This window comes from Vulpes lagopus, chromosome 22, assembly GCF_018345385.1.
Source record: "Vulpes lagopus strain Blue_001 chromosome 22, ASM1834538v1, whole genome shotgun sequence".
Taxonomy (NCBI): Eukaryota; Metazoa; Chordata; class Mammalia; order Carnivora; family Canidae; genus Vulpes; species Vulpes lagopus.
This window is the reverse complement of record NC_054845.1, coordinates 22,762,247-22,783,624: the sequence shown is the minus strand read 5'-3', so window position 1 is coordinate 22,783,624 and position 21,378 is coordinate 22,762,247.

Sequence of the window (21,378 nt, the reverse complement as noted above, 5' to 3'; positions counted from 1 at the left end):
ATGTTCAAGCTGCACATGCAGGGTTCCCTTCAAAGTCCCTCTAGTGAGACTTGTCCACTGCACCTGGAATTTCACAGGACAACTTTACCTAAATCTTTTTTTTTTTTTTTTTGGCTATCTACATTTCTATGATGATCACCATCAGCCTGAAAAATCTAACGGGGAAAGTGTCAAAACCACCTCCACTAACTTCTCATTTCTGGGGTCCCCTTCTCTGAACCCTGTATTTAGATTAATGTCCTGAATAATCTTTTCAGACACCTGCTCTGTTCACTCGGAGTTCAAATTATCCAAGTGGATATCCAAACTAATTAGATCGACAGGTCATCACCAAAGTCCCATTCTGCGATAATGTGTAGACACAGTTTAAGTTGTTAAAGGCTTTACTCCCTTGGCTGCGACAAATTTCCCTCTTTCCTAGTCATATGGAATCCATGATTGAGCCCTGTGACTTTCTGCCTCATACTAAAAATCACATAACATTTCTCTATCATAGTTTTTTCATTCAACTTTTGTCATGGCTGAGGTATTTGTATAATACTGACGTGTCTGGAAACCGGGCATCTTTATTACCATGCTGACAAATTGTGAAACCAACAGTTGGTAGGTAGGTATCGTTAGAAAAATCCTTGCTATGGAAACTAATTCCAGTACAACTTCACCCTGGCAACTAGTGATTTATAACAAACTTCAGTGACATATATAACTCTTGCCCTAAGTGGATCATAAACCTTTGGAGGACAAGTGTGGGCTGACTTGAGTCCCCCTACCCAAATTCATAAATTGAAGTCCTAAGCCCCATTGCCTCAAAATGGGGCCTTATTTGCAGGTGTAATTAGGTAAGATGAAGTCATACTGCGTTAGGGTGGACCTCTAATCCAATATGACAGGAGTACTTAAAAAGGGGAGAAATCTGAACATAGACAGCATTCAGGGAGGACATCATGTGGAGACTGACATTAGGCTGCCTCAAGCCAAGAAACTATCAGAAGCTGAGAGAGAAGCCTGCAACAGATCCTTCCCCAGTGTCTCCTAAGGGTGACTGGTCCTGCTGATACCTTGAATTTCAGACTTCTGGACTTCAGAACAGCAAGACAATAAAATTCTGTTGTTCTAAGCTATCCAGTTTATGGTACTTTGTTACCGCAGCCTTGGCAAACTAATACAGCAAAGATTATGGTTCACTCATTTTTGTGTGCCCCACAGGGACTGGTGAATGTTGACTAAACTGATGTTGCCATCATAGAACCCAGGAGACCAGAAGTTGAGCCAGTGAAGACACTGACGTGCTTAGAATTGGGACCTGCCAAATTTCCTCCCTGTCTTGAGATACACACTTGGGAATGTGCTGGGGGTGATACCAGTTGCTTGTGCCCAGTGAGCAGACAAACATGCAATCAGAGCATCCAACAATTCCCTATCCCACCCCTACTCTGAAAGGGGACCACAAAGAGGTTTCTTAATGTACCAGACGGGACGCCCATCCAGATGGGGCTGAAGCAACCACAGCAGGGTGTTTTAGAAGGGCACGCAGCCTCCTCTGTGTCCTGGGAAGCTCATCCCCCTCAGTTCTTACAGACATATGTGGAACCAGATGTACCCTTTACCAGCATTAAATGGATTTATAACTCTTGCCTGAGTGCACCTTTCTTTCAGTCAAATCCTTTGTCCATTGTGACTCATGAGAAAAAGTTAATGAAGCTTGTCTGAAATGAGCTTCCACTTAAATTGGAAGGAGGAGCCTACCAGCCACTGAATGGAATGGGAATATACTGGCGGGGGTGGGGGGATGGAGGGTGGGGACCTAGAGAAGACTAGTTTTCATCTTTTCTGTTTTGTGACGTCTTTTCTTCCACTACATATAACACAAGGGTTGCTCAGACTGGCCTTGTCTAAGCTGCACACTCCAAAGTGGAGGCCATTGCCCTGTGTACCCCTGCACTGAAGTTGCTTTCTGATTACATCTGATTATTTTGAAATTCCAAAGTTGGTAGTTTGTTGGTGGGGAGATATATGTGTATGTCTCTACACATACAGACAGATGTGTGACACGTATGAATCTTAAGTGTGCAGCTCAATGACTTTTTATATATGGATACACTGGTCCCATGGCCCAGGTCACCAAGATCTAGAACATTTCCAACACTCCAGAAGATTTCCTGTGTTCCTTCCCAGACTTTTACATGTACAACTTTTAATTAACCATTAAATTATTCTTCCTAAACCTGCTAACAAAGAGTGTCTTCTGTACATTTAAGAAGCTATGGCAGTTCCAAGAAATACAAAATGTAAAATCAGGCCCAAAGCTTGCTGTGTTGTCTGTGTATGGTCTGAGTGGAACCGAGTTTGCAAACTGGCTACCTGTGCATGAAATCTGCTCTTTGGATATGGTTTGTGTAGACTAACTGCAAAGGGTCTTCTAAAAATTGAGCCATAATTTAAAATTAAGGTATTTCCCATGAAAACTCAAATTGGAGAGGGGGAAAGGAGCTTCTCTCCAAAAACTGGGAAATGTTGTGCGTTCCATCTTGGAAGAAGTCACCTGGAGCTAGGCAATGGCTGCCCTCCTTGACATGAATGTGAAGATAGGGGTCCTGCTTCTCTCCACCATTTAAGGCAATGTCCTCATCTGCACTCCTGCCCACTGACCTCAGGCACTCATGTCAGCTGCTCGGTCCTTGGGCCAGCTACAACTAGACAAAATGGTAAATGTAAGGCAGACTTTTAGCAGGAGACTATTTTCCTTCCAGAGGGAAAAAATACCTTCAATACTACCCAAATATTTTTAAAGAAAAATGGAATTGGATTTTAAATTACTACATTATTTCTCATAAGTTAATACAGTGATTTATTTTTCTGAAAGTGGCTATTATTTACTGTATATCATTCCAACTAGGTTTACATGCACACACACATACGCAGATACACAGTGTTGATGTCTAACATCTGCATGCTGGCTAATGTTTAATTTTTCAACATCAGCATTATACTGGAAGGCACTCATCTGTGGTATGACCACAACTTCAAATTTGTTTTTGTATCTTTTCTGCATAACTAGTTCCATTGGGTTTCAAACTACAGAGTGAATTGAGTCATCTTTCGTGACTCTGTTTTCAAAGATGGTCTTGAATCACCTTGTCAGATCAATGTTAGACATGCTTAGTGTTGAACATTACTTCTATGTATTTCTGAAAATTCTCTATGAATGGCATTTGAAAGTAGTGTCTATCATAAAAACCTAAATATTTGTGAAATAAATGTATTGTAAAAGTTCCACATTCAGATGCAGTATAAAAAAATTGCCATTTTCAAGGAAAACTAATGGAATATAGCTTTTGAATGGAGAGTGTCTTGGCTTTGCTTTTTTTCTAAGCAACTTTTTCTCCTTTTATGTTTTGTACAAGCTCATAACAATTTTGTTCCAATCTGTAAGATTTGTAATATCACTACTTTCCATTTGTTCTACAGCATAAACACCCACGTGTCAATGCTACCTTATCATCAAGGGCTCGTGAGCAGAATTTCTTTCTGATATGTCAAATTATTGTTAAGCAGCTCTAGAGTCATCAGAGGTGGTTAATTTGTAAAATCAATTAACAGACATGAGAAGCATACAGACAATGAATAACATGGGAGAAAGAAGGAGGTTAATAATACTAAATGCCTTTAGGAATTTATTTAACCATATTTGATAAAACTATCATTTCACACACACCCATATGCACACCCATATAAACCCATGTGCACACACCACCGTGGTTTTATTTTTTAAGTTGATATGAAGTGCTCTATGTGCTTTTAATATGTATTTTGCATAGGATAAGGATAATCTTCATCTGTGCCAAGTCAATTTATAAGCACGATGACTATTATTCTTCAGTTACCACACATTAAAATGTCATTTTTTAAAAAACAAAGCCTCTAATAGGCTAATCATTTTAAGTATGATTTTGATCCTATTCATCCTCTAGGTTACCAGCAAAGTGCATGCAAGGCCTATAGCCATAGACCCTATACGTAGACTCCTTCATTATTTGCATTGCAAAACCAATGGATACTTGCCTCTTCATTGTGCCAGAAATCTCAACATAGATCTCTTCTTTTCATTCCACCCTAGAGTGGATTTCACAGTAAGAACATCCTGCAACCTCTCCAGCCTCCTTCTCCTTCCCCTGCTCCTTTTTATAGCAACAGTCTTCCAATAAGTTTCCCAAACTAGTTGTTTGTTTCCAACTCCTCCCTTCTCTTGAATATAATCCTATTAGGTCTTCATCTTGGCCCACTGCAGTGAAATGGGTCTCAAATCCTGTGATGCAAAATCCATTGACCAGGACTCAGTACCATTCCCTTCTAGACTTGTTTTCCTTGACTTCAGCCACCACAACTCTTCTAGCTTTCCTCTTACCATTTGTCCCTCTTTCCCAATCTCCTTTGCTGGAGCCTCCTCATGTTCTGAGTCTCTAAACAGGCCTCAGTATTCAGACCTGGAGCCAAACCCTTTGATGCCCTGCCCCATGTCCCTAGGTTCATCTCTCTGTTCTTCTGCCTAAGGACTTTCTCTAGCTCCTCAGGCCTTGAAGATCCAGGGATTTAAAACCCTCAGCAGCATCCTCAATGAATGAAGACAGGAATTGCTGAATAAAGATGGCAGATTCTTGCCTCCTTGGCAGGCCAATTCTGAAGGGTGTTCTATTGGGTCCCTCAGAGGGTCCTTAGTGGAATTGAACTTCAGTTGTCCTTGGTGGAAATCAACTTATAAAAACACCATTTGTTCCTTTAATTGGTTTTTATCCTTTCCTTGCTTTCCTTTCCCACTTCCTTATCTGTATTTTCCAGGATCCCACCTTTCAGTTAAATTGTGTTCATTCAAGTCCTTGTCATAGGGTTATTTTCAGGAGAAATTGAAACTAAGATTTTTCCTTCTTAGTTCATGTCGACTCTTTTAGTAACTGGGGATTCCTAATACTAGTTCTTTAAATATCAACATATTTTTACAACTCTCAAATGTACACCCAGCCAGGTCCTTGCCCATGAATCTGAGACTAGTATTTTTGGCCTCCAATGAGACATCTTTAGTTGATGTCCAATAGGCAGCTCAAATGTAAACTATACTGTTTTCTTCCCCTAAATCTGCTCTTCTTCTGTCTTTCCAATCTCAGTAAATAGCACCTCGTCTGTCAAGTTGCTTAGATTAACTGGCGGTTGTCCTTGACTTGTATGCCTTTTTCTCACATCACATATCCAATCATTCAAGGTGGCTCTATCTTCACCATATATGCAGAAACAGAATGTTTTGGCTTTTTCTTTACCCATTTCACCACCACTGCCCCAGTCCCACTACCATCATTCCTCATCCACATAATCAAATTGGCTCCTAGCTGTTGTCCCAATTTCCACACTTGGCCTCTTACATCCTATTCATGACATAGCCATTGGAATGACCTTGTTGAAACCAAGTCATACTATGTCACTTCTCAGCTAAAAATCTCTCAAAGTTTTCATTACACACTTAGAATAGGAGCTGAAAACCTACAAGATGCTCCATGACCTGGGTACCTTCATTACTCTGAGCTTATCTCCTACCACCTTCCTCCACTCTGCTTCAACCGCATTGACCCTTTATGATACCATTAACATGACAAGCACACTCACCACTCATATCCAATGAGGCTATGATTTCACCAAACTTTAGCTTTAGCCATGATGTGTGTGCTTGTGTGTATTGAGGTCTATGATATCTATTTCTTACTTTGGGTCATAGTTTCAAAAAAGTACTTACCTAGACATTCACTTGAATCAGATTGCCTTTGCCGATGAAGGATTGAGATTTCCATGAATTTATGTTTCAATATTCTCTGAAGTAATCTACCCAGTATTTATATTGTTGCATACCAAAAACAAAAATGAAAAAAATATAATCTAAGTGTTTCAACTCCTAAGACATGAGATGGCAATTAATTAGACTGTTAGACTACTGGGCACAGCACAATTTCTCTTTGGGGTCTATATTCACGGGTAAAAGGACTTCATAGGATTTCCCCCAAACCGTGAAACATTTTACTTTAGCAGCATTTCATCACTGAGAAAGTAGGCGTGTGTGAACATAAATGCCTGACCATTTGGAGAACCAGTAGCACATATTAATTGAAGGCATATAGGAGAGAATAATTTTTCTAATCAGAGAAAACATACAAAAACTCTAGTAATACCTTAAACTTTCCATTTGACCAGTGTCCTGAAATAAGCAGCTTTATTTTATTTTCTCCATGTAACTTTATTTAATCCCTTGTCAGAAGTTACTTGTGATTTTCATGATGGTATCCTTAGAGATGACACAATAAATATTGCACAGAAAATTCCTGTCAAAAAATTAAGGGGAATGTACTGATTTGAACCACGTTAGGAAGAAGGCTGAGCTTAGATGTTGGATGTGGGTTGAGTATCACAAGGAAAAAAAAGCTACGAGATATCAGAATGAGAGCAGAGATTGGAATCATGGATGTAGGAAGGTGATTAAATATTCTAAAGGATGATTTTTGTGCCATCTTGGAGATCAGTTGATATAAATAAATGTGAGAGCCTTCAGTGATTATTATTATCATCATTACTGTACTCATCTAGGAAATTATAGCTTATTTGGCACTTTATTCTTCATATTAATGATGTGAAGTTTCATGACAACCCACTAAGAAAATAAAAATGAAAATAATAAATCAGCCTGCGGCACTTAAAAGCCTAATGAAATCCAAACACTTCCCAATAGAAGATGACTCAGTGACACAGAATTGGCAGCTGTTTGTTGTTAGATCATTAGTTTTTACTGGCTTTTTTCCTATTTTAAGAAGACATCTGTAGAACCCTCCTTTCTCCCATAATCTGCTTGGATTTATTTAGAGAGACCTGGAGTGGAATCATCAATTGGAAAAATAGAGTAGAAGCATCCTTCAACAGTTTAACTACCTTTTTCCAGTGGGTTTTAAATTATAGCAGTTTTTACTGAAAGTACAGAGTAGGCCCATTGAGGCAACTTTATTTGCCCTAAGAAAAAGTGAAAGGAAAAGCCCACCTGTCTTAAACTTGGGTAAGGGAGGCATGATCACATTTGAAATGACAATTTTTACAATACTGTAATTGGAGTGAGAAAATGCTGAGTAAATGCTGAGGGTAACATCTTGTCCTGGCTGGTATCTAGCAAATGAAAACTTGCAAAAATGGCTCCTGGTGCCTCTAAAGTTGGGGATATGTCTGGTTTTTGAAATCTTTTAGGTTTTTCAAAGATTTTTTTGTTAATTCATTTGAAAGAGAGAGAGCACAAGCAGGGAGGAGGGTCAGAGGGAGAGGGAGAAGCAGACTCCCTACTGAGCAAGGAACCTAGTGGAGCAGAAAGCCCAGATAAGCAGAAGGGTCCTCAATCCCAAGACCCTGGGGACACGACCTGAGCTAAAGGCAGATGCTTAACCGACTGAGCCACACAGGTGCCCCTGGGGATAACTTTAAAAAGGAGGCATTCTTGTCTGCTTGAGTGGATAACTTGGCCCCTCAATGGGTCAGCAATGACTGACTCCACGTGGATAATGACTTGACCATATTTTGCTTCTATAGCCCATGTACAGCTACTTTAGCATATTGAACTTGATGTATCTTGTGCCAATTCTGCCCCTAAAGATAATCTTTAAAAAGATTTTTTGCTGCTATATTTATATAGTATGTCATAAATAATATCATCAAATTTGGACGACAACCCTGCAAATGCTAATTTATCTGTGCAACACCCTTTACTGAATACTCTCAGGCACTTTATTGAGCCCTCAGAATATGGCGGTGAGCAAAAGAGCTATAGTCCCTCTGTGAACCTATATTTCAGTAAGATAGCTGAGCAAATGGCAATTAAACCAAACAAATGAAACGATTTTCAATTATGACAAGTGATATGAGACAGAAAATAATAAGGCAGGTCAGGGAAGGCCTCTCCGAAGAGGTAATATGTAAGCTGATCCAAAACAGGAGGTCAGAGCCACCTCCTGTTTCCAGAGCCCTTCCTGGCTTAATGTGAAGTCTGTGTGAAGAGGGAAGTGTTAAAATAGAAGATATTCTTTTTATTCTAGGCAAATAGCCTGGCATTTATTGATAGATAAAAGAATGGAAATTCAGAGAAATTAAACAATACCGTCAAGATTGAACAACAAGACCTCCAGTCTCCTAAGCCAGCTCTGTCTGATTCCAACATGCTTTCTCCAAAGCTACACCCATTTATCCTGCTGAACATTCACCAGCTTTTTAGATTGTATAGACTAGCTTGGGATCACTTAAAATTGAAACTCACCCAGATGCACTCCCTGTCAGCAAAGCAAAAGCTTCCTAATGGCCACTTTGCAGAAGTGCCAATGTTGTTCCCCTTTCCAAGTGAGCTGCTGGGGAAGGCTGTCCACCATATGGAGCAGGACGTGAGCTTTCTGTGTCTCCAGTGGGACTGTAGAGTTTATGGTATAAAATTTTGCACTTCGCAGTCCAAACTCATCGAGTTTTTGATGTGATAATTTAGCGCTATTAAAAGACATCCATGCTAGTGTTTGCCAGAGGGGAGGGGTTTGGGAAGACAGGAGAAATAGGTGAAGAGGTACAAAATTCCAGTTATAAAAGAAATAAGTTATGGGGATGAAAAGTACAGCATAGGGAATACAGTCAATAATATTGTAATAATATTGTACGATGGCAGATGGTAGCTATAGTTATGGTGAGCATAGCGTAATGCATGGAATTGTTGGATCACTATGTTGTGCACTTGAAACTGATATAACACTGTATGTCAGTTATATTTCAATACAAAAAAAAGACATTCATGGGAAGGGCTTCAATGGTCATTGAGTGCTACTATTTTTCTGCTTATTAAATGAATGATGTGTGTTTATTAATAAGTGCATAGACTTCCAAATATATAGCCCTCTCAAATCCACACAATATTATTTTTATTTTGAATCACAAATGCATGTGCTACCTTTAAGAATGATATAGTCAACCATAAAAAAGTCAAAAAACAAGAGATCGAATTCCAATTTATTTTTGAAGCCAAAGATTTATTTCTATTAGCTAAAAATCATGCCGAATACTTTACAGATATTAACGTATAAAATCTTCCCAATAATCCTACTCTGTAACATTTAGAATGTCTATTTTACAGGTGAAAAAATTAGGATTCTATGAGTTTAAGAAAAATGTTCCAGCTCAGAGAACTGAGCATTATCAGTGCTGGGATGAGAATTCAAGTTTTGTACCTTTCCCTGCTGCTCTCCTAAGAGTTCTCAAAAATGTTTTCCTTTTAAAAAAAATTTTTTTTATTTATTTATTTGACAGAGAGAGAGAGAGAGAGAGCACACAAGCAGGGGGAGTGGCAGACAGAGGGAGGAGAAGCAGGCTTCCTGCTGTGCAGGAAGCCCAGCCTGGGCTTGATCCCAGAACTCTGGGATCATGACCCAAGCTGAAGGCAGACACTTAACCGACTGAGCCACCCAGGAGCTCCCAAAATATTTTCTTTTTTTAAGAGGAACCAATAAACTGATGATGCATGTTTACACTCCCGTATTTCAAAGCATAATCTCCTTTCTAGTTCATGCCTTATGGGTTATAAATATTTCTGCAGAAGCTGTTTTCTGATTGAAGGAAGCAATCATTTGAACCTATTATCTAAACTTTTACACATCCTTTGCAATTAATTGCCTAGGACATGCCAACTTTTCTCCTTTCATCAGTTGAAAGATATAAAAATGTCTCTTACTCAATGCTTGTGTGTGTGTGAAAGGAAAAGGTGACAACGTGACACTTCCCTTTCAACCAAATAATTTGAAGGACATATTTGATTCTGCCATCAAATATACAATACATTTTGTTATATTTTCATGATAATAGCACTGAAAAATAGGTACAGTTTCTTTTTTCTTGTTGTTAATCTGTACCTAGCATTCTGCGTAGCATGTTTAAGAGAGAAGGGTCAGGGTGCATGAGAAAAGGAAAAGATAAGAATTATTATTTTATAACTTATCAATCTATGAAGCCTGGCATCTCAGACTTTAAAAAATAAAAATGAAAGAGCCACACCATTACTAAAATTGTCCAAATGTGTGTGTCTGTGTTTATAGCCACCACTTATACTCTAATACTATAGGATCACAGATTTCCTTGTTTAAAATTTAAATAAGCCTAGGGATCAGAAAGAATGAACATATTCTTTTTTATTTTCTATTCACAGTGAGGGTACACATGAGACTGGTCATATCAGAATATGAATATTTTGACACAAGCACTACTACTATATTTGGTATTGTTGATCTAGATTAACTGGGATATAATCAAGAAAAAGTAAAAAGATGTTCTGTAGTAGCATTTTGCTTTCATGCAGTAACACCTTCCAAGCAGAAGCAGGTATTTGGCCCACCCAACCTTTACCACTTGCCAAGAAATGGATGTTTTTAGGGGCTCATATTCTCATGCAAAGGCCCAGCTACACCTCTGCAGAAGCAACAGGGGTGGAAAACCCTAAAGTATGATTTAATTTTTATAAAAATGGAATGGGTTTTCTCCAATGAATGTAAAGCTAAACCAAAGACCAGATGTTCTGCTACTTTTAAAAAATGGTTTGGGGGAGAATGAGTAAGCTTTTTGATATCATTGTGGAAAGAAGTGATATATGGGCTGTGGCTAGATGAGAAAAGAGATGCCCAGCTCTATCTCTTAGGGCAGTGCAGAGTGTAACACTATTGGGCCTCTTGAGTTATTGAGAACAAGAAAACCTATGTTTAGAGCCAAGTGCTTATAGCTTTGTGGCAGTAATAGACAAAGAGAATTGTAGACATTTATATTTGAAAGGGAGCTTGCCCTATCATTTCCTCCATCTCTTTCATAGCTTTTCCAGTAGGTAGACTTCAAATTTTTGCTTTAGAGGGCTCAGAGATGGTGTTCATTCCTAGTACTGATGTCCACAGTTAGAAAGAAAAGATTTACATATTCCTCTATAAAACATAATAGCTGCTTTAATATGTAATATATTTTTTTTATTATTTATTTATGTAGTCATACAGAGAGAGAGAGAGAGAGGCAGAGACATAGGCAGAGGGAGAAGCAGGCTCCATGCACCGGGAGCCTGACATGGGATTCGATCCCAGGTCTCCAGGATCGCACCCTGGGCCAAAGGCAGGCGCCAAACCGCTGCGCCACCCAGGGATCCCTTTAATATGTAATATAACCATCACATCTTCTTTAATCTTTTCTTCTCCACAGTAGACCATTTCATTTTTTTCCCTAACTTTCCTCATCTCATATGCTTCTGTATCTCTAACAGTCTCTTTTGCCTTCCCTCAAATGTTCCCTAGTTTGTTAGTATTATTCTGGTGTCTTTGCACTTACAATTGAACAATATATTCTGGTTAAGCTGAAGGATATGAGGCAGTGATGCTCATAGCTCTGTTTTCACCTTCAAGCCCTATTAGTAACAAAGAGGTGCACTGAATCTGGACTCTTTGACTAAAGGTTTAGGGTATTCAAATACTAAAGTTTCAGATCCCCAAAATTATTGAAAGGCTGCAAGATAGAATGGGGATACCCAGGCTCTTATTCCAGGTTAAAGAAACATCATAGAAAGAAAGAAAGAAAGAAAGAAAGAAAGAAAGAAAGAAAGAAAGAAAGAAAGAGAAAGAAAGAAAGAAAGAAAGAAAGAAAGAAAGAAAGAAAGAAAGAAAGAAAGAAAGAAAGAAACATCATACAACTGTCCTGGGATGATGGTGGCATTAGGGAGAGAGGAAAAGAATGATTTGGTTTCTTTTATAGTCTTAGAGTAGAAATTTAGGGCTCACACTAATTTCTAATAAAAGCTTGTATTTCACTTTTTAAAAAAATTTATGTGGGTTAAAAAATTTCTCCCTAATCTGTATATATATAAAAAATACACATCCATCAGCAAGTAAGCAAATGAAATGCACAGAGAGGGACTATTAGCTACCAAAAATTTTAGCCATATAATTATTGAACAAAAAGAAAACATTGGACAAAGCATTTTTAGAAACCATATAATTCTTCTACTTATCTATCTGCATGTGTATATGTATGCATACATGTGTGTGTATACAGATATATATGTATATCCTTTTCTTATCAGGAGCTCTTAGGCCTCAGCATACCTTGCCCAGAAATAATAGTTAAAATCCTATTAGTTACATACACTTCTTGCCAAGTTTTTACATGGTGGTATCCAGGGGATTTCAGGGCCCATGTAAGGGTCTTCCTGAATATATGGAGGAACTAATGCAAACTACAGTGGGACTATATCAACTCCCAAATCCAGGACCTATAATTCTATTACCTAAAGACTCCAGGCAGGTCTCCAATACCCAATACATATATATAATTAATTTTTGCAACTAAGAGTACCTTCAGTTTGCCTTCATTTTGTTCATTTCACTCTAGCTGTCTGGCCTATGAACAATACTTTGAGTTTTAATTCCATTATGTGTAGTATTGAATAAGTTTCTTTTAAGCTTTGACTTAATATTAAACTCTGGCAATAAACTTTGACAATAACATTAAACTCTGAATATTTAATAAGCATGTATCCCCATTCAAGTCATCAATAAAATGCTAAACAGAACAAGGTCAAGAACAATGTCCTGGGGCACTTTGGTACAACTCTTTTTCTGGCTGACATGGAGATACAACTCCTCCCTTTGTGATATATGGATTTAAATTAACCTCAATGATATCTGGAGAACTGGTAATAAAGTTGACTTGCTGCTAGTTGCCTGAGTGTTGACCTGGGAGTTTCTTAAGGTGCACTTAGCTAAATCAAGATTTGACTCGATGGTCACTTGATTTCCAGCAAGAGTGCAAAGACAATTTAATGGGGAAAGACTAATCTCCTCACCAACAGTGCTGGGATGATTGGACATCTATATAGAGAAGAATGTAGTTGATCATCCTCATACTATGTCAAAAAATAATAATATGATATGAATCAGAAACCTAAATTTAAGAGTTAAATCTATAAAACTGTCAAAAGAAAACAATTTCACTTCATGATCTTGGATTGGGTAATGGATTTTTAGAAATGACACAAAGCACAAGCAACAAAAGAAAATATGTATTTTTTAATTCCTCAAAATTTAAAATTCCAAGGAATTTCAAGGAAGATGAAAGACCGACTAGAAAATTTTGGTGAATCATTCTGCAAAAAGGAATGAAGTACTGATACATGACACTATTTGGATGAACTTTGAAAACATTATGCTAAACAAAAGAAACCAGTCACAAAAGACCACGTATTATATTATTCTGTTGACATGAAATGTCCAGAAAAGCCGAATCTATATAGACAAAAGTAGATTAGTGGTCTCCTAGGCCACTGAGGAGGGAAGGATGGGAAATGACTGCTAACAGATATGGGGTTTCTTGTAGGGGTGGTAAAAATGTTCTAAAATTCATGGTACTGATGGATGCACAAATCTGAATATATTAGAAACCACTGAACTGCATACTGTAAATAAGGTGAATTGTATGGTATGTGGATTGTATTTCAATATACAGTATATAATTAGAATTTAGAATCTGGGACAGTGTTTTGTTAATAAGAAAAAACCAGGATGATTGAGTGACAACCATGGAGTCCCAGACAATCCCAGTTTCCAAAAAAGGAATAGAAAGAAGCCACTGGCCAGCATCCTTTTTGTAATTTTAGAAGAGTTTACGAGCCCTTAGGAAAGAAAGTGATAAGCATTAGGAACCAATGTAAGTCTATGCTATACCAACACCACTTTCCTTTCAACAGTTTTGGTAGGTTGGGAAAGTTCTGTAGACATAGTGCACCTTGATTTCACCTAGTGTACTGAAACTATTTTAAAGATGAAGTTTTGGGGGATCCCTGGGTGGCTCAGCGGTTTCACACCTGCCTTTGGCCCAGGGCGCGATCCTGGAGTCCCAGGATCGAGTCCCACGTCGGGCTCCTGGCATGGAGCCTGCTTCTCCCTCTCCTCTGCCTGTGTCTCTGCTCTCTCTGCCTCTCTCTCTCTCTATGTCTATCATAAATAAATAAAAATAAGTTTAAAAAAATAAAATAAAGATGAAGTTTTCCTGCTTCAAGACTATTTCCTTCAAGAGAATACTTGCATAAATACCAAAAGAGAGCCATGGATCCTGCTTCATCAGAAGAAATTTTTTCTGGCTTCCTTAGTTAAAAGGAACATGTGTGGTCTACAAAAAGCTGGTGTGAGACTTGGATCAAGGTAGGTGTAAGACTTGCATCTCTAACAGATGTCACATTTAGCTTCTGGAGTCATTGAGTAGGTGACATCAGTAATGAACAACATTAAAACAGAACATGAATTTGCCTACGACGAGGCCATATAATGCTAACTGTTCCCAAAACTGCAGTGCCAGAAATCAGCTTCAAGATAAAGAACACCTCTCTCTTTGTCTCTCTCTGACTCTCTCTTTCCCTTCCCTCAGCTCTCTCAAAACAAAAGACAGGGGGAGAAAAAGATATAGACAAATACAGCTCTCAGCCACAGGGAAGAATGAATCTAGAATGAGGTGCTGGAGCTGGTTTGCCCTGGCTCACTTGTGCCTGTGCTCATCTTTTCCCGACTCTGTGTTCACTGAAGTCATTTTGGCAGTCTGAAGTCATTCATGTTGGGAGGATACACCACAAAATTTGGCAAATGCTACAAATCTGGCCTTTATTTCCCCTGGAGAGCCTGTTGTTAAACACTTACCAGCATAGCTCTGGCAAGTCTCTCAGTGCTGGCCAACTCATAGTAGTGTGGAACAACAGGACATATTGTCTCTGAATGTTAGCGGCGTGCAAGTCACAGCACAAAGACACCAAGGTGAGAGCTGTGGTAATACACACTACAGGAAGCAACACCCACATCCACAGTGAAGAACAGCAGTAACTTAGAGACAAGGAAAAAAGGAAATGGGGCGGTACTTTTAATTAAACAACAGCATCCAATTTATATGTGAGGTCCATATTTTGGTGAAACGGTTTAGTTTTTGATATATAACTATGGGAACCATTGTATTCATTAAGTGTTCTAAATTTATTGATTGCTTAGGAACAACTTTGCCTAGTTATAAGATTCAAGAATCCATTTAGTTTTATCCCTTGGAGTTTTTTTCCTTTGCCTCTGACTCACACAGTGGCAGGCATGGCATCCAGGACAATATCCCCCAATAAGAGAACCTTTCTTATAAAGTACGAGTGAATGAGTGACACAACTTTTGGATTAACAGAAATGGTTAGAATAGAAATGTAAAGTAAATATACTTAAAATAGATTCTTGGGAAGACTGAAAATGAAATTAGGTGGGCATATGTTTATACCTATGTACCTTGTAGCCAAGAATTCCAATGGAAAAACCAACATCAGTAGAATTGGATTTTGTTCCCCCAAATGCAGTCAGAAACAGCATGATCTACTTTCTATGGAAGCATCCAGAGGCTTCCCTTATGGGAAGGCAACATCTGTTTTAAGAAGTCCTTTGAAGAAATACTACATAAACATGTGGGAATGGCGTGTTATATACACTCCCTGGCTTAAAGAGTTGCCAGAGGAAGTAGGGAATTGAGCCCCCAAGACAGAGGCCATTTAGTTACCTTGGCTGAGGCAGCAACACCAATTTCAGCCTCTCTGATGTTTAACACATCAAGAGAATGGAGGGAAATAAAGTTACGACTGGAATCAATCTTGCCACTTTCCTGGCATGATATCAAAGGTTGCTTAGGTATACCTTTGCAAATGAAAAATTAAAATTTGGGGCTTGGGGGAAGAATTTGGGAAGAAAGATCTAAAAATTTAGTTGAATCGTCCATACACAAGCCTGTTCTCATAATTAGTCAAAAAGAAAATTTATCAGGTCCAATATAACATCAACTCTTCTAGGCCAGGGGTTCTCAATCTGGGGTCCTTGGATAAAATTCAGAGAGTCTGTGAACTTGAATAAAAAAAAAAAAAGACATCTTTATTTTCACTAACCTCAAACTGAAATTTATCATTGTCTTCAATTATGAATGTAAGCAACAAACCATAGTGACTCTTCCTATGACTCATCGGTAACAGAAATCACAGATACTCTTTTATCACACTGCAGCAATTACAGAAATCTTCATATATCGCTTACTCTCCTGCCATTTTGAAATTATGATAATGATTCTATTTGCCACTATGTCTTGTGATTTAAGTATTGTCTGCACATAAATGGCTATGTCAGAAATTTGGTGTTTTAATGGTTTGAACATTATACTTCAATATAATTGGTTTCCTTTGTGATTACATGTAATTCTTTGTGTTTTATTTTAAGCATTTTGAAACCTCTGGAGAAGGAGTCCTTAGGCTCCATTAGATGGCCTAAAGTGTCAAAGGCTTACAAGTTAAGAACAACTGGATGCAGAAGTGAAGAGCCATGGGGCAATAGATCTTTCATGAAGGCCATCCTTCCTGTGTGTCGGAAGAGGAAAAAAGAGGCTCCTGATATTCCTGTTCAGTTATGATGTCTGCTTAAAGTTTGAAGACAAAGATGGCTTATCTAATATTTCCACCCTTACAAAGAAAAAGAAGCAATGAAATAAGAAGAGTAAGAATCTAAATCTGGAAGGAAGTGAGGGGTAGGGAGAATTATAGTAAGACCATTTGAAAGTGTGAAACCCTTCCTATTAGGTGTGATCAGATAATCCTGGGTCACGGAGTTCATGCTTGAGATGGACTAAGGACAGTGAAGCATCCGAGGGCCAAAGCTGTGAGCAAGAAGCCAGGACAACTCTGTGGTTTGTCAACTCTGACATTACGTTACCTTCCTGTGTGATCTTGGACGAGTGACACAATGTTTGGTGATTCAGCTTCTCCATTTTCTTGGCCCCACATTCCATTCAGCTGGCTGTGCAGAAGTCCCAAGACAAACAGCCTGCTGAAAGAGAGACAGCATTGATGATTTTTTTTTTTTTAAAGGAAAGACAATGCCAAGGAGCCTGCTTCCAGGCCTTCCATGATGGCTCCATTCCTACCTTCAGTTCCCACCCTTTGTCCTTTATGTATTCCTGGTTTCACTCCCAGCTTGGCTTTCCATTTGCTCCAGGCCAACTGTCTGTAACAGTCAGAGAACATAATCCTATCTCAAAAGCCATCCTGTGGGCAGCACAAAAGAAGGGACCTTCTTTCTTTCTTCACTGTCATTTCATCCTTGCACACCTTGCACATCCTTGTTTTTCTCCCAGATACCTTCTTCTCTCTCTCTCCCAATGAAACCTACGGCCAGACCATCCAGTGACACTGGCATGCAGCTCTGTTTTTCTAAACTTGAAAAACATAAAAATGTTCTCAAAAAAAAAAAAAAATTCTCACTTCCTCCCAAAGAAATGAACGTCAATTACCAGTGCAAAGAACGTTTGACTTTATAACACTAAAATGCTACATGTCTGCAGAAATAAGAATACAGTTTTGTGAGAATTCCCCTGGGTCTGCAGACCTCTGAGAAACACCAGTATCCATGCTTCATCACAGCTCTGTTAATCTTTCAACGTTTATTTGATTTTGACAGAAATCAAAGTTTTACCCACACTGGGTGAAGCTCAGGTGATAAGATTTCAGGCATCGGGAATTGGGCAGGAAGAAGCAAAGGCAAATGAATCCTATGGACAATCCTGGAATTACATGCATTGTTAATCACTGATTGTGTCTACACCTAAGATTGGCCTTGGTGAACTTTCTAGCTAAAGTGTTTCAGGTAACCTTTTCACCATATTGAATTGAAAGAGACCAGAGGCCTCCTTACCTGCCCCAAGGTCATGACAAATTGCATCTCTTCTGTCAAGGAAAGAGCAAATGTAGTGCTGGTTGTCAAAATCTCTGTCATGCAAATCAGGCATTTAAATGGTTTTTAAAGATAATATTCAGTTTATCCATTTAATCTTGTGAATAACCTCTGACATTATTAACCAGAAATCAATCTCGTCAACCACTGTCCCATTTAAATAATTGGCCTGGAGGTTTTTCCTTAAATAATCCAGCCCATCATATTTTCCAATGTGCTTCGGAGCAGAGCTAAATAGTTTTTTTTATAAGCCCGCTTTCCTTACATTTACATTTATTTTCCATTTTTAGGCATGCAATCAGTTTTTTCCCCATCAAACTATGTTTTATTAATTGGATTTCCACCTGTGTGTCAGGCAGAGGAAAATGTAAGTTTGAGCACAATAGTAAAGCCTTTCCAATCATAGCAAAGAGATGAAAAAAGGCCAGAATCAGAAAAACAAAAGTTTACTAAGATAAGACTTGTACTTTCACCGTAATGACTTCTGAGTCGGGCTATCTGGGACCCATGCTGATCTCATAAGGATCTATGTACTCATGATCTATAGAGTCTATGTACTCATTCACACCCAGCTATATTTCTCCTCTAACCCTGACCTATGCTCTTTTATTTTTTATTTTTTTAAGATTTTATTTATTTATGAGAGACACAGAGAGAGAGAGAGAGAGAGAGGCAGAGACACAGGCAGAGGGAGAAGCAGGCTCCATGCAGGGAGCCCAACGTGGGACTCGATCCCAGATCTCCAGGATCACGCCCTGGGCTGAAGGCAGCGCTAAACCGCTGAGCCACCCAGGCTGCCCTATGCTCTATTTTATAATGAAAGGAAAGTTTTCTGCCTTCAGGTAACTAAAAATATCTGGTGACCAATCCAATGTCATTTTTTTTTACCCCACTCACTAGCAGATGGACATAAATTAATAGGGATAAGGAAAGAAACCATCGCTCATGAAGCAGGCCTGCATGGCTTTTAAGAGCCTGGATTGCACCTCCTATTCCCAAGCAAGAGCAAAAGAGCCTGGTTCCCACGTACTCTACTGAATGGACAGGTAGTTGTGGCCTCAGCCCTGCCACCAACTTACCATATAGGTGAGACTTCCGGTGGTAGGCCACCAGTGCTGACCCTGAGGTGGGCAAGCCTTAGATAACTATAGCTTTGAATACATCAGAAATGCAGAGCCCTCTCAGCGAGCCACAGGTAAGTGTGCTATTCATCACTGAAAAATCTACTATTCTTTTGATATCAAGATGAAGTTGATGTCAGAGTTTGGGCATCAGGAGGCACATGACCACATTCCTTGGAATGTTTACTCTTGCACCAGAATCAATTCACTTTTGAATCCCAGTTATTTTGGATCAAAGGAACTTTTTTTGTAATCTGGAAATGTTTTGGATTCCATGAACTCCCTCCCCCACAAAATGCAGCAACCTACATTCATACTTTTTTTTTTTTCTCTAAGCACTGAATGTAAAAACATTTTCTCTAACCACTAATCATTTACTTATAAGTAGTGCATTTAATGGGAACTTGACTTTACCTATTCTGCATTCATTCAGATTCATTGCTCTGAACACATTGGAACAGATGTTACAGGGGTCATAACATCAAAGAAATATTTACACTTGTGAGTGTGTAAGGCTTAAAGGAAGTTGTACCAATGGTAAACTGATACGAACCCTTCAAAAGGGGCTCAGTTTTACAAACCTTATTCCAGCAGACTTTTTATTTTTTTAATAAAAGCACATTCCCCTCCCACAGTCTCAACTGTGCCACTAAACCCATATGCATAGTAAGAATTGATATTGGAAAAAAGAGAAGACTCAAAGATAGTTCAAGCTCAATAACATAGGAAAAGATTTTCCTAGAAAACACATCAATGGTACCGAACCCTATATATATATATATATATATATATATATATATATATATATATTATGTTTTTTCCTGTATATGCACACTTATGCTGAAGTTTAATTTATAAATTAAGCACAGTAAGAGATTAACAACAATAACTAATTTAGCCTCATATGCTAAATACTATAATTTACTAAATTATCATATGCAATCAAGTATATTTCTAGATTTTCTATCCTGTTCCATTGGTATATCCAACTACTTTGAGTTTGATTTCTCTCTTCTCCAACACCCTTTTCAGTTACAAGAGCTAAAGATTCACAATATTTTAATGTAGAAAGTACTGGGGGGAAAAAGAGGTTGCTACCATCGATACACTAAATAATTGCTCCATCAATACAAATATTACTATTGAAAGCAATGGTGATTTTTCAGGATGGAATGATCTTCATTTAAAACCTTAAATATGTTTCTAAATTATGCTATTCCTGAGATTTTTCTCATTTATAAATAAGAACCCAAGAAAAGAAATTATTAAGTTCCAATAGATACAAAACTCTTTTGGAAGTAAAAGTACCCATTGGTTGTTTATATGAGTCTTATATAAGTATTTTTATGAATTGGATCTTCTATTAAGACAGCAGTATCACTCAAGTGGCTTTAAAATTTTTGTTTGCCCACCTAAAACCAGTCCAAAAGCTCTAACTAGTCTCTCTGGAAAGAACATCTCAACCAGGTTTGAAAACTGTTACACTTTATCTAGAGGGGGGGAGATTTGTTCTCTAAATATCAGTTAACCAAGACAAAAGACTCACCTTATTCATCTGTTTCAAGTAAGAGGATTTGTCAGTTCTCAGAATTTGAAGTTCATATGTTTTGGAGTTGCTATGTGATTCAATTAGTGTTTCCAATAATTTTATACTTAGAGAAGTGGAGAGGCAGGATGGAGAATCTGGATCAAAGAAAATAACAACATTATGTTAAATCAAGTATAAGGAATAATTTTAAATAGTATTCTTAGAGTACCCATAGCTAGATATTTCTCAGTAGAAAAAAGTCATTAAAATGGACATAAGATTCTTGGATGGCCATTTATGAAGGATTTCTTTCAGCAATTTTCAAATTTGTCTTTGGATTAACTGTCCTCTAAACCAGGCAAATTATACACAATGAAAAGAAGAGATCTCTGGCAATATCGTATGCAACTGAGAGGGCAGAGGAAATGTTTTTAGGCAGCAGTCATAATTTTTCCTTGACTGCTAATATCTGCTTGCTAACACTTGCACACATCCCCAGGGTGCTGGGGTTTGTAAACATTACTTGATGATGACATACTGAATAATATGAAAATGTGTCTCTCATCCACACCCAAAACCCTCCAAAGAACATTTCATATTTTCAGACTGTGGTCAGCATGCTTTTTGGGGACTATTTGTAGTTCTTAAATGGAAAGTTAAATGGGTTCTTTATTAAAAATGAATTCCTGGGCTATCCTTGCAGGAAACAAGATGGCCATAAACCACATAGTCAATTTTACAGTCAAATGCTATAGGAATTGAGGTTGTTTCTCACATGTCTGATAGGAAATGTTGCAAATTCTAAGAATAAATTATTTACTGAAATGAGCATGTAAGTAGCCAGACATGTATGTCTTTGCTAATTTTTAAATACCTAAAAACCTCA